Consider the following 15,135-nt stretch of genomic DNA (forward strand, 5'->3'; position numbering starts at 1 on the left):
TTAGTAAGCCCAATTAAGAGAATAATGTAGTAATGGTTGAACTAAAACAAGGGAAAATTGAAAGTTAGAAAAAAAAAAGTGAAGAAAAGAGGAAAAGAGGAGAAATAAGAGAAAAGAAGAGAAGAGAAGAGGCGACCCTAGAGAAAGATTTCATCTAAGGTAAAGGTGGGTTTTTCATATGATTATGGGGTATATGATGTATGTAATGGGTAGTAACATATATAGGTTTTGGGGATTTCATTTCTAGGTTTTGACATGTTAGGTTTTGATGTGAAATCCATGAAATTGATGATTGAATCATGCTTTAATGTTAGTAATTGATGTTATATGATGAATACATGTTAGAATGCTTCTATTTCATGAACCATGGGTGCTTGGATGAGTTTTAGGGTGAAAAATCATGGGAAAACAAAACTATCCCGTAACATATTTTTCTAGTTTTACGTGAGCGGGCTTAGTGCGGTGGGGGCGCTTAGCGTGGTCTGCTATGTGAAATTTTATATTTTTGTGAACTGAACTGGATCATGTATGCTATTGATTTATCATGAATTATTATGAATTTTCTGAATATGTTTGGATGGCTTTTGAGGCAATTCTTTGTATGAACATAATACTTGAATTTTGGATATATGTAGTGAATTTCAATTGGTTGGAATTAACATTGTTGACTTTTTTTACTACATGTTAATTATGGTGTGTTGTATTGGGAATGCTATGAAGATGTTTCATATGTGATTGATTACATGATGTATGTATGTTTGTGCAAAATGGTGTGGTAATTCATATGTGATCAATTGTGTGATATATGCTTGTATAATTAAGATTTGGAGATGGTCTTAATTGCATATAACTATTGGTATTTGCACATGCATTCATTCGGTGGGAAAGATCTGATTTTCCTTAGTTTCATGGAAACTAGTGACTTGTCCTAAACCCTGGAGATGGGTTTGAAGCTTATGGTGGTTATCTGTCTTGGAGATGGACGCGATGATACCTCTAAGGATAACAATAGGTACCACATACATATTGCATTGAGTTGCATTGGAGTATGTGAGATATTAGATCGAACTCTAGTATGGTTGAAGGGTAGCTTCTTGGTTCGACATGAATAAGCATGAAGTCGAAGGTTGTTCACATGTTGATGTCGAAGATGCTAGGGTTAGCATGTTAAATTAGGTTTTAACCCTAATTTGTTAAGTTAGCTTGTATATTAAGTTAGCTTGTATAATGGGCCTTGTGGAAAAAGCCCATTAGTTAGTATGTTAGGTTTTATTATAAATAGTATACTAGTCTCTCATCATTGCATGCTGCAAATCCTAATTTAGGGTGAGAGAGGTTATTTGTTATTCTTGTAAACTTGTAATCTTGTTAAGTAAAAGAATAATAGTTATAACCAATTCTTGTCTTCTTCTTCTTCTTCTTCTTCTTCTTCCTTGTTCTTTATTCTTTCCTTGTTTTATACTTCGTTATTGGCATTGAATTCACAACAAATTGGTGCGATGAGCACGGAGAAGATGCCTTCAACAAAGTATGAGTTTAAAAAATTCACCGGAGTGAATGATTTCGGTCTATGGCGCTTGAAGATGAAAGCCCTACTGGTTCAGAGGGGTTGTTTGGAAGCGTTGAAGGGAGCGGCGACTATGGATGTTGCGTTAACGGATAGAGAGAAGACGACCATGATTGAGAAAGCAAACATCGCAATTTTGTTGAGACTTGGTGATAAGGTTATCCGGAAGGTATCAAAGGAGACGACGGTATCAGGGATAATGGGTGAAACTTGAAAGTTTTTATATGACCAAATCGCTAGTAAATCGACTCTACCTGAAGCAAGCTTTGTATTCATTTAAGATGATTGAAGACAAAGTGTTGGTTGAGCAGTTGGATATGTTCAACAAGCTGATTCTTGATCTTGAGAATATTAATGTAAAGATCGATGATGAAGATCAAGCGTTGTTGCTATTGTATGCTTTGCCTCGATCACATGCTCACTTCAAAGAAACTCTACTATATGGAAGGGAGTCCCTGACCTTTGAAGAAGTTCAATCAGCCCTGTATTCTAAGGACTTGAATGAACGAAAGGAACATAAACCTTCGACGGTTGGTGAAGGATTGGCCGTTAAAGGAAAATTCTTGCGAAAGGATGGTAAGTCCGACAAGAAGAAAGGAAAAAGTCAGCAGAAGTCTTATAGTGGAGAAGCATCTGGTATTCGATGCTATCATTGTAAGAAGGAGGGTCACACAAGAAAGGTGTTCCCTGAACGCCTAAAAGATCATGGAGGTAAGGATAATGACAATGCAGCCATTGTTCAAGATGATTTCGAATCTTCTGATGTCCTTGTGGTTTCAAGCAGTGACTCTAGGAAGGAGTGGAATATGGATTCAGGTTGCACTTGGCACATGACTCCAAATAAAGACTTGTTCGAGGAATTATGTGATCAAGATGGTGGATCAGTACTGCTGGGAAACAAGAAAGCTTGCAAGATTGCAAGTGTTGGATCTGTGAGATTCAAGCTCCATGATGAGTCAATAAGGTTGTTGACTAAAGTCAGGTATGTTCCTGATTTGAAAAGAAATCTACTTTCTGTTGGTGAATTTGACAAGAAAGGATATGTTTTCCAAGGAGAGAAAAGTATCCTAAGAGTCATGAAGGGGTCAAAGGAAGTCTTGAAAGGCGTAAAGAAACAAGGCTTGTATACCCTTGAGGCTGAAGTTGTAAGTAGTTCGACAAATGTTGCATCCATGAAACCTTTGTCGAAGACAGAAATCTGGCACATGAGATTGGGCCATGTCAATGAAAGAGGTCTGGTCGAATTAGGGAAAAAAAAACCTGCTTGGTGGAGAAAAAGTCGAAAAGCTGAAGTTTTGTGAACCATGTGTACTTGGATAATCTTGCAGAGTGAAGTTTAACAAAGGCAAACAAAGAACACATGGATCCCTTGATTACATCCATGCTGATCTTTGGGGGCCTGCAAGGTGTCTATCACATTCAAGAGCAAGGTATTTTCTATCCATAGTTGATGATTATTCCAGGAAGTTATGGGTATTCATCCAGAAGACTAAGGATGAAACTTTTGAGAATTTCAAAAGTTGGAAGACTCTGGTTGAAAATCAGACTGGGAGGAAGGTCAAGAGGTTGAGAACCGATAATGGCCTTGAATTTTGCAATGAGGCGTTCGACAGTTTTTATGGTGCCTCTGATATTGCAAGGCATAGAACTACTGCAGGTACTCCATAGCATAATGGTTTGGCTGAAAGGATTAATCGAACTATTTTGGAGAGAGTCAGATGCATGTTGACTAGTGCTGGAGTAAAGAAGGTGTTTTAGGCTGAGGCTGTTTCGACAACAACATATATGATAAGCAGATGTCCTTCGATAGCGTTATATATGAAGACACCTGAAGAAGTTTGGTCGAGACATCCACCAGATCTCGACAAACTGAGAGTATTTGGCTGCGTATGTCATACCCTAATTTTGACCCCCCCTGAGATGTCATACTTTCAGGCTTTTCATCAGAATCAAAACAGGTACTCAGAACAGTCGCTTATTCATCTGGTGCTTAATCGAGGGTGTTCAGGAACAAAAGAGCTCAGGCAAAGGATCAATCAATAAAAGGGATGGTCTCCAACACAAACATAGGACTCAAAAACTTCATTCTATTCACCTATGATTGATTAGACACCCATCACCTGGACTCAGGTTTGCTTAGTTCACCAGTTTAGGGTTTTGAGCCCATCAAGGACTAAAATCAGGGATTACATTTGGGAAACCCTAGAAAGCCCCAGGGCATCACTCAAAGGTTTCAATCATCTTCAATTAGTTCATATGACAATATCCCTAAGGCATTACACTTCAATTCAAGGTCTACAGTCATCAATTTCATCTGGTCGACAATTAGGGTTTTTGACCTGATTCACAAAGATAGTTGACTTTTTAATCAGGACATGGATCTAAAACTCAAAACATGGTTCAAGAACTTCCATTACCTCAATATAATCCATTCATATTACCCATTTGAGGAAGAGAACTCGATTCATCACAAAAGTCCAAGATTTCACTTCATTAGGAAAAAGTCAACTGTACAAGATTATCTTTGACTTTTAGGATCTTTGGCCAAACCATGACTTTTTAAGATCAATATCATCAATACATGATTATTAGAGTCATTTGGCAAAAGAAATTCAAGAAAATCCATCATGGATCAAAAAGTCAGGAATTAGGGTTTTTAAGGGCATTATGGGAACTCAAAATTTCACCTACACAACTCAAAAAACTTCCAACATGAAAGTTGTAGATCTTGCAAAATAAAACAACATCTTACATAGAAACTTTTTTCAAAAGATCAATCATTTGAGAGATTTAGGATTTGGAAGTTATAGGTCTTAAAAATTTAGAAATTTTTCTAAGTGTTTTTGAGCTAGTTTTCTTCCAACTTTGGGCTCATTTTTCACAATTTTCCCAAATGATTCTGAAGAAACCCCAAACTAATGAATTGAAGTAGATGTTTAGAGCTTTCCAAATTGTGCTCAACCTCCTCCAAATTCATTTTGAGCTAGGAGTTATGCTTGTTCAAAGTTGGCCTCATGGAGTAAAATTATAGGTCATGTACAATTTGAAACTTTGCAATTTTGTGCAAATGGCTTCACTAAATGATGTTACACGACCCATAATACATCTACAAGCATACCATACATCCATTTTCATCATTGCATAAGGATTTAAGAATATTCCCAAAAACAAAGGCATGTGATTATGTAATGATTACATTTGGGAATTTATGGCAAATGGATGAATCACCAATTGGAATCTTCTCCCAACCAATTGAAACTCTCCTCTGCATCAGAATTGTCCCCTAAGATCAGAAGAGATCAATGGATAGGGAGCTAGCTCGAAAATGCAATGATCACATTTGCAAGATTCCTTGAATTTCTTCATGGCCAAGAAACCAAAATGACTTCACTAAGCAAGCTCACTCCTCTGCAATTACACCGAACTATTTTCCTATAAATACAAGTGCTCTCCTTCATATTAATCACACCAAAGCAACTCAATTCCTTGCTTTCTCCTTCTCTCTCTCATGCTTATGGTTTTTCCAAGTTCTTTGGCAAGAAGAATTGTTTTCTTCAAACCAGAGCTCTTCTTTGAGAAGTAAGCATTCTAACATCTCAAAGAGGTTCATTGGAGTTGATCCAAACATCTGGATCACTTCTGTAGGTCGAAGAACACCATTGTTGCTTTCGTTTTGGAGCCTGTGCAGTTGGAGGTCCATAGAGCAATTCAGAAGGTGTCAAGCTAACTAAAGCATCCAGGTACGTTCCTTAGGTGATAGTGAAGCTATCCAGATGCCTGCAGCACATCTGTAATCACAGAATCACCAACCTCCATGTTCACTTGAAGCTCAAATAGAAGGCGTCGAGTAGAGCAATCCTGAGGCATTCAAGGAGCAATAAGTATCCAGTTAGCATCACTGAGTTCCAAGGAAGCTTTTAGGATCATTCATACAAGCCCAGGTGTCCTCCATCATCCTCACGACCTCCATTTTCAGAGGTATTTTTTCAAACCCCAACTCACTTATTCAAGTACTCTTTCTTATAAAGCTCGATACCAGTTCATTCAGTGTCCTTAGAGGATCAAAAGCCCTCTATTCTCATGCATTTAATCATCAGCATCATCATTTAATTTTGTTTTTGAATTTTAGGGTTCTTCACGTATTTTGTTTAATTCAGTAGATATAGGTAATATAAATTTATGTTAGTTATATATCTGGAATCGTGAGTGAATTTAGAGTAAGTTTGGTCTTTACATCTTTGCAAATGGTTGAGAATTGAGAGAGTTCAGAATTTCAAAAATATGAGAGCTGGAGTTTGAAGATGACAATCGTGGTGGCGCGCAAAATTCAAATTCAGAGCTAAAGTTTATTTTATTTTGAATGGTAGTTGTTTCATAAACGACTAAATCTTTATAGCCCAGTGGTAAAGAGTGTTTGTGTGTTGGGCGTGCCCAAGGTCTGGGGTTCGAATCCCCCTCGCCCCAGACCTTTTGATTTTATTTCTTTTTTTTGTTCTATGCACTTGAGTAACATATGTATTGCAATGGAGTCACTCCTTTGACACCAAGCGCGCGTTGGCCCAGTGGTGTTGTTTTGAGTAGTTGATTGCAAGGGCGTGGGTTCAAACCATGGTGAGACCAAAACATCTTTTTTTTATCACTATTTTCTTTAATTTTCTTCACAAATTCAACCAATTAACTCACCTATCAAATTAAATCATTTTCACTTCATTTTTCACACACTTATCATTTAATATATCTATTTTATGAATAACCCAAAAAATAACAAAAATATTATTTATTTGACACATATTTTTTAGGTTTAAAATAACACATTTTTAAGTATTTTAAAATACTTTAAATATAGTTTTCTCTTGATTTTCAAAACCTAATCTATTGTAAATATTTTTTGTGATAAAACCCTAATCATGTAGGTCTTAATTAGGTATAGACTTTGTCTATACCCTAATTAAGTTGACTTTTGTCAATTTTCAAAACTGTTTTCAAACCTTAATTAAGCAGACAACTAAGGTTTTCAGACAACAAAGCCTTGTGTCATTTCAAATCTTTCAACTGTTTTCATTACAGTCAACCGGTACTATAAAGTACTGGGCCTCTAATAGAGTGTAAGTCCCAACACCTTTTTCTTTTATTAGTTTGTTTTCAAAAACTGTATTTACAAAATCTTCTTTCTGTTTTCAAAACATTCTTCTGGTATTTGAAGGGCATTATTCCCGGTGAAACTCTTCAGATACCTATGTGACCTATGTCCATCTTCACTTCTTCTGTTTTCAAAATCCTTTAACTGTTTATCATAAATATTCAACTGTTACAAAAATTGCTGGTAAGGCTTTGTACATACATCTTCAAAGGCCTCCACTCCATCCAGGTTAGGCTTTATAGCTTTCAACTTACAATCTTTATTTAAATTACTGTCAAATATAGAACTGTTTATATATTGTTTAGAACTACGTTTGAGTGTAAACCTTAGGACAGTTAAACTATATATATATATATATATATATTATAGGACTATGGCCTAGGATTGAGAATGTCTTCCCGGTGAAGGCTCTTTCCTAATTAGAGATCTTTAGTTCAAACCCTCAAGATGAATTATTCCGGGTGAAACATCTTGAAAAAAGCCTTAGAACCCAAAATAGGACACATCCACCCAAGAGGAATTATTCCCGGTGAAACCTCTTACCCATTTGCTTAGAGCCAAAATAAGTTCAAAACCACATAGCTTTCTCTTGTGCTATAACAAGGACCCTCGATGAACCTCGATTAGCCTCCTCTTGGGCTTTGTGCAAGGACCTACAGGCTTCTTAAAAGCATTTCCAGCTTCCTCTTGAGCTTGAATACAAGGACACATCAGGTTTCTTATAAACATAGGAACAGGTCTTTAGTCACCTTTTAGCCTATCCTGGTGAGTTTCTCCCACTTTAAACCAGAATTTAAACAAGCTAAGATTGTCTCAATCTCATATTGAGTACACCTTTTGGAATGAGAGACATGGACAGTCTCTGTCACCCTTATCTTCATTAATTTCCTTAGTAAAGTCTAGGATCCATAGTTATCTACCCTCAGTCAGTGTCAGCCTTCATCTTGGGCTTTAAAACAAGAAGTCTCAATTAGATAATATTTCTCCTATCATTCATAAATCCCTGGAAAGGGTTAGCCTCCAAAAATTCATTCTTTAAAAAGATAATTTCACCAGCTGAGTCAAAATCCCTGAAAAGGGTCAGCCTAAAAATAATCAGTCTTTTAATAGATAAATCCTCCAGCAGAGTAAAACTCCCCAAAGAGTTAGCGTCAACCTTGGGCCTCATACAAGGCATGAAATAATGACTTCCCTAGTTAAGAGTCAGCCACAACCTTGGGCTTCATACAAGGCACAAAATAGAGTCTCCCTAAGTAGAGTCAGCCACAATTCTGGGATTTGTACAGAACACCAAATAAAATCCATCAAATAAATACTCTCCAGCTAGAGTCAGCCTCAATTCTGGGCTTTGTACAGAACACAAAAACTCTTTAGTTTAAATCCATCCCCAGTGGAGTTATCTCCCAGAGTCAATAAAATCAATCAAAAGCCTCAAGCTTGGGCCTCATACAAGCCAGCTAAAAAATCAAATCTTTCAAACAGTAGGAAGACATAGCTTATCTCAATAGAAAGATATTTCTCCTATCTCACCACATTCAAACAAACAAACATTTCAATTTTAATTTCAATTTTAAACATTCTCTCATTTAGGACTTTGAAAGGCATGCTCTGAGGCAAACAAACCCAGACTTGTACACTTTCCCTAATTTGGATGAGAATCTTTCTTTCATTCAAGAGACACGCGACTGGCATACTTGAAAACATACAAGTAAGGTCCCTATCTTAATGAAATGAATTCAGCTTTTCTGTCACTCTTTTAAATGTTTGTGGTGGAATAGTAGAAATACCTCTCTATAAAGATGACTTCACGTCTCTTTACTCTAAACAGAGATTTAATTCAAGCTTCAACCTTGAGCTTTAAGCAAGGCACCAAAAATCAGTAATTTCCCTAATTAGTTCCCCGAACTACATTAAGCTCTGACTTCCATTAGGGATATGTAGGCATGAGGTTCACAAGGAATCTCAGCGAGCTAATAAAAAAACAAAAATAGTCAGTCTGCTTGTCTTTCTTTTAAATCAATTCAATTTTCCCTCCTAACACAAAGGAGAAACTTTCCCAATAATAAGCAACAAACACAATCACATTGACACAGAGAAGGTTCCCGTAGAGTACTACGGATATGTAGGGTGCTTAAACTCTTCCCTATGTATAACCGACCCCCTGGACTCCAGAATTTCTAGTCTAGGTGAATCCCCACACTTAGCAAACTCTTAGGGTTTATTTGAGATCTTTTTCCCCTTTCCTACTCGTAGGATAATTAAAACGTTCGTGTGATATCGTAGGAAGAACTGAAAAAAAATTCATCCCGCCACGGGCGCTTCCTCCTTCCAAATTTCGCGTGAAGGATCTAGCGTTCCGTCCTCCCAAGTGAAACGGGGAGGTAAAAAAAACGACACCACAGAAAAATGGCAACTCTGCTGGGGATATAAGTGTTAAAAACCTTGGTTTTCATCCAAACCAATGGTTGACCTGTGTGGTCCAGCCCCAATGAGGAATTAGGGATGCCAAATTCCCCCTCAAACAAGAGAGGTCTTGCCTAACCTCTGTGTCATTTCATGTGTTTGATGCATTTATATTTGTTTATTTTGTTTATTCTGTATCGGGAAAGGGCTTGATTCCCCCTTGTGGTGAGAAATCCTATACCTGGATTTGAGTGCAACATAAGATAGGATGGAGGATGTCTTCTCGGTGAAGGCCCTCTAATCTTGGTTCCCAAATCTACTCTTGGGATTTGCCTGGCTGGTTGTGATTAACTGCGCCAATGCATTCCGAGACTGATTTGTACCAGGAGGACCTAGAAACACATTAACCCCCACTTAAAGCCTTTCTTAGGACGTAGAGCGGTGATTACGAAAGTAATTGTCACGCAGATACTACACTCAGAGAAAACTCTCTTATAGATACCAATCAACGTATCTTTAAGATTGAGCAAAAACTCTGAGATCCCTAGAACCCGTTCTACAGGTACAAAAATCATTAACCTTAGTTTACCTTGGGGCGAGGTTTGCGTTGTGACTTCATGACCACTTTACCCTTCTACGCCATGTTTGTTAAAAACTCTTGTGTGTGCATTCATGCATTCATGCATTCATCATAATAACTAAAAAAACAAAAGAGTCTTTTTCTAGTCGCTTTTCAAGGAAACTAAATAACGAACGTTTTAAACTTCATAGAAAGAGAGAAACAGAGAAAGGACTTAAGGATCTATACCATGGATTACGCAAGAAAGAGAGCTAGGAAATACACCTTCAAGATTCCTAAGGTAGAGGAATTGGAAAAGCTCAGAAAACTGGTGGTCAAACCGCTTTCAAGGAGAAGTATGGAAAACTTCTGCCTCTTCTCAGCACTAACATTGTGGATGGGATCCTTCCCACATTGGTACAGTTTTACGATCCAACGTATCACTGTTTCACCTTTCCAGATTATCAACTCATGCCTACGTTGGAGGAGTACTCTCGTCTGATTGGAATACCCGTGTACGCGCAAGATCTGGACTCCGGTTTGGAAAAAAATCCTGACGACATTATCATTGCTGCAACTACTCCCTTGAACGTAGTCGACGTCAGAACTCATATGGTGAGTAAAGGAGGAATTCAAGGATTTCCCTCCAAGTTCTTATTAGAGCAAGCTCGGTACTTCGTCAGCATCCAAGATATGAGCGCTTTTGAGGAAATCTTGGCTTTGCTCATCTACGGATTGTTTTTGTTCCTTAACATTAATGATTTCGTTGACATCAACGCAATTAAGATCTTCTTGATTGGAAATCCAGTTCCAACCTTGCTTGCGGATGCTTACCACTCTGTGCATTCAAGAAACCTGCAGCGAGGAGGATTAATTACATGTTGCGTACCATTCTTATATGAATGGTTCGTCTCGAACCTGCCAAAGTCCAGCACTTTCTGGAACATGAGGGATGGCCTTTATTGGTCACAGAAAATCATGTCTCTCACTCATTCGGACATTGAGTGGTGTAGTCCTGACAACGACGAAACCAAGATCATCTTCAGTTGAGGAAGTTATCCCAACGTACCCTTTATTGGAACTAAGGGAGGAATCAGCTATAATCCAGCTTTAGCCCGTCGTCAATATGGCTATCCCATGAAAAACATACCAAGTAGTATTCAATTGGAAGGACTGGTCTTCAAGAACATCGACGATCACGGCAACATGCTGAAGAAAGAAATTGTCCAAGCCTGGCGTCTTGTTCACACAAAAGGGAGAAGATTGTCAGGAAAACATCTTTGCATCTCCCTGGATCCTTACCTTCAATGGGTACGCGTCAGAGCATTCAAGCTCAGGATGCCATATCAACATCAAGAACCTATTCCCCTAAGGGAACCAATTTTCCTTTTCTCCACCGATGTTGAAAAACTGCAAGCAGCGTTAAACAAGGTATGCCAAGAAAGGAATGCTTGGAGAAACAAGTATCGAATCGTCAACACGGAAAATGTTGAGATTCAGAAAATCCTAAGAAGGAAGGATGAGTTACTTGAAGTACTTGATCGACAAGTGACACAAGTGTCACTTTCTCATCATATCCCTCCTGCTTCCTGGATCATCGATCAGCTCACGTCAGAGAATGCTCAGCTCAAGAAATAGAAGAAAATGTTAGAACATGAAGTCGGCTCTTCATCAAAGTTTTAGAGTCCTTTCTCTCAGTTTCTCTGTATTTCCCTTTTCAAAGTGTGTTAAAAACGGCGTTTTCGCTTAATTAATAAAAAGTTTGATGTTTCATAACGTAATTATGGTGTTTCCTTGAAAAATATTAACTTAATTACACATCATGCATCGCTTTAGTCGTACGCACTGACACGAGAATTGTCGCGGATCTAATAGTCACTTTCCTTTCTCCAGAAAGAGAGGAGGAGAAGGAGGTGAACAAAGACATTCAAGCTGTCTCATCCATACAACACTCGTTCAAGTCGCAAGAAAAGAATGGAAGACTTTGAATAAGAGAATGGAGAACTCAGAGAAGAGGTTACTACTCTCAAAGATGCTGTTGAAAGGCTCAATAGTATGGTAGAAGCCCTGGTAGTTGCGCAGAATCGACCAACGCCAGAAGAACCACAAAGGACTGTGGTTTCCGAGATTGTTTCTACTCCTATTCCTCAGTATACCATGCCGCCCAACCGACCTTGGGGCATGCCATATAACTTTATTCCAGATGGGTACATACCCCCAGTTTCTGAGGTTCCAAGAGTTACAATGGAGATGCAACCACCGGAGGGTTACAGACCTCTGGAAATTGAAGTTCCAAGAGCAACGGCAATGGGTTTCACACAACAGAATGCTGAGATTCCAAGATCTGCTGTCATGGCTTCTCCACAACCGATTATGCATACTTTTCCTCCACCGGGCGGACAAGTATATCATCACGCTCCCAGTGAGGACGCTGGCGTGTATGAAAGATTGGACGAGTTCCAGGAACAGTTTCTGCAAATGCAGAAGGAACTCAAGGCTCTCTGAGGACAAGATATATTTGGAAAGAATGCTGCAGACCTCTGTTTGGTTCCAAATGTTAAGATTCCTCACAAATTCAAAGTACCAGATTTCGAGAAGTACAAAGGGAATTCATGCCCACAAAGTCACCTCGTGATGTACGCTTGAAGGATGTCAACTCAGACTGATAATCAACAATTGCTCATCCATTATTTTCAAGACAGCCTGACTGGTGCTGCACTCAAATGGTACATGAACTTGGACAGTTCAGAGATTCGTACTTTTCGAGACCTCGGAGAGGCCTTCATCAAATAGTATAAGTACAATCTGGATATGGCTCCCGACAGAGATCAACTCCGGGCCATGACTCAAAAGGATAGAGAAAGCTTCAAGGAATACGCTCAGAGATGGCGTGAAGTTGCTGCTCAGATTTGTCCACCACTTGAAGAGAAAGAAATGACAAAAATCTATCTCAAGACTTTGAGTCCATTTTACTACGGACGAATGGTTGCCAGCGCCCCAAGTGACTTTACCGAGATGGTAAACATGGGCGTACATTTAGAAGAAGCAGTTCGAGAAGGTCGCTTGAACAAATAACCAGAATCTTCTATTGGTCCAAGAAAGTATGGAAGTTCCTTCCAGAAGAAAAAGGATCAAGACGTCAGCAATGTCTTGCACAAAGCAAAGAAGAAGTTTTCACCTCAAGTTGCTACAATAACTCCGGTTGTTAACTCAGCGCCAGCTTATCAACCTCATGTTTCGCAACAACCATTTCAACAAAGGTCACAACAACCTTAGCAGCAGGTTCGACCTCCAAATTACAACAATCGGGCACAAAGGTATCCTCCTTTTGACCCCGTGCCAATGCCTTATGCGGATTTATTTCCAACACTACTGGAGAAAGGACTCATTCAGACAAAGAATCCTCCAAATCCTGCATATGAATCATCACATTGGTTCAAGGCTGACCAATCATGTCCTTATCATAAAGGGGCACCAGGTCACAACATTGAGAACTGTTTCAATTTCAAGGCCGACGTTCAAAGATTAGTGAAAAGTGGAATGCTATCCTTCAAATATACTAATCCTAACGTCCAAGTAAATCCTTTGCCGCAGCATAAAGAAGCTTCAATAAATCTGATAGATCAACACCCCAATATCATTCAAATCTACGACATTCGTCAGATAGGGTAAAATCTCGTCAAAATGCACGCTAGACAAGCTGGGTATGGTCATGTACCACCTCACAACTACTTCACATGTGAAATTTTTCCAAAGAATAACCAAGGATGTGTTGTAGTTCAAGCTGCATTACAAGAACAAATGGACTTAGGATGGATTCAACACATCCGAGTCGAAACTGAATACGACGTCAACATGGTTCAGGGATGTCCAAGAGAATAAAAAATCTACAAAGTTGAAGATCTCAAAGGATCGGTAGTCAGGTTCCATAAGACTTTAAATGGACTTGCCTACTTTGGAACAGATTTCCATCCTTACAGTAGATGCAGAATTTGTCGAAGAAATTCACGAGGATGTTTGCGCGTTCGCAACGACATTCAGAAACTAATGGATGACAATACCATTACAGTTCTTGCCAACAGAGAAGATGACGAAGTCTTTACCGTGTCTCCTCAAATTAATCAAGTTGAACCAATGCAAGTCAAGTACGACAGCGGGAAGACAACAATTGCTCCGTTAGTCATCTACTTACCAGGTCTTGTACCGTATGAGTCCAGCAAGGCTATACCATACAAGTACAACGCTACATTCATTGAAAATGGTAAGGAAATACCATTACCGTCTGTTGTCAACATTGCTGATGTTAGTTGGGTCACTAGAAGTGGACGAGTCTTCAACAGAACAACAGAAAATGTGGAGAAATCTTCGGAAGAAGCGCCACATAGGCAAGACAATCATCCGACCAATGCTGTTCAAGCGAAAAAAAATGATGAGATCTTGAAATTAATCCAGAGGAGTGAATACAACATTGTAGACCAGCTGCTACATACTCCGTCTAGGATATCTGTTCTCTCCCTACTATTGAGTTCTGAAGCTCATAGGGAAGCTCTACAGAAAGTTTTGGAACAAGCTTTCATAGAACCAAGTGTTACTGTAGGACAATTCAACAGTATTATTGTCAACATCTCCGCAGGAACTAACCTGAGTTTCTGTGACGAAGATCTTCCTGAAAAAGGAGTGGACCATAATCTTCCACTTCACATCTCAGTTGGCTGCATGAACGATGTTCTCACAGGAGTCCTAATAGACAATGGATCCTCTCTCAACGTCATGCCCAAATCAACATTGTCAAGATTGTCCTTCAAAGATTACCCGCTAAGGGACAGTCATGTCATTGTCAAAGCATTTGATGGATCAAGAAAGTCAGTTTTTGGAGAAGTAGATCTTCCCATAACTATTGGACCTCAGACGTTCAAAATTACTTTCCAAGTTATGGATATCCCGGCACAATACAGTTGTTTGCTTGGTCGCCCAACGTAGAGATTCCTGTTGAAGTAGATGCTGAATTGCATATCCCTGATGAAGTCGAAGAAGAAGCAGAAGATGCTGAGGAAGTTGAGGAAACTGTCGATGACTACCTATTATCGAGAGATAGGTCGAGAAGAGTCATCAAGCCACCTCAGAGACTTGGGTATGCAGATCCTATAGCTTATGCCTTAATCTCTGCAAGTGAGGTTTTAGACGAAGAACCTAAAGACTATAAGGAAGTTATGAGGAGTCGAAATAAGACTAAATGGCTGAAGGCCATGGATGATGAGATGAAATCTCTTCATGATAATCACACCTGGGAAATGATCAAGAAACCTGCTGGAGCATGGTTAGTCAGTTGTAAATGGATTTTCAAAGTTAAGGAAGGAATCGAAGGAGTAGCGTCGAAAAGATACAAGGCAATGTTGGTCGCAAGGAGTTTCACTCATAAAGAAGGTGTCGACTTCAATGATGTGTTTTCTCCTGTTGTGAAGCATA

Source organism: Vicia villosa, linkage group LG2 (assembly GCF_029867415.1).
Source record: "Vicia villosa cultivar HV-30 ecotype Madison, WI linkage group LG2, Vvil1.0, whole genome shotgun sequence".
Lineage (NCBI taxonomy): Eukaryota > Viridiplantae > Streptophyta > Magnoliopsida > Fabales > Fabaceae > Vicia > Vicia villosa.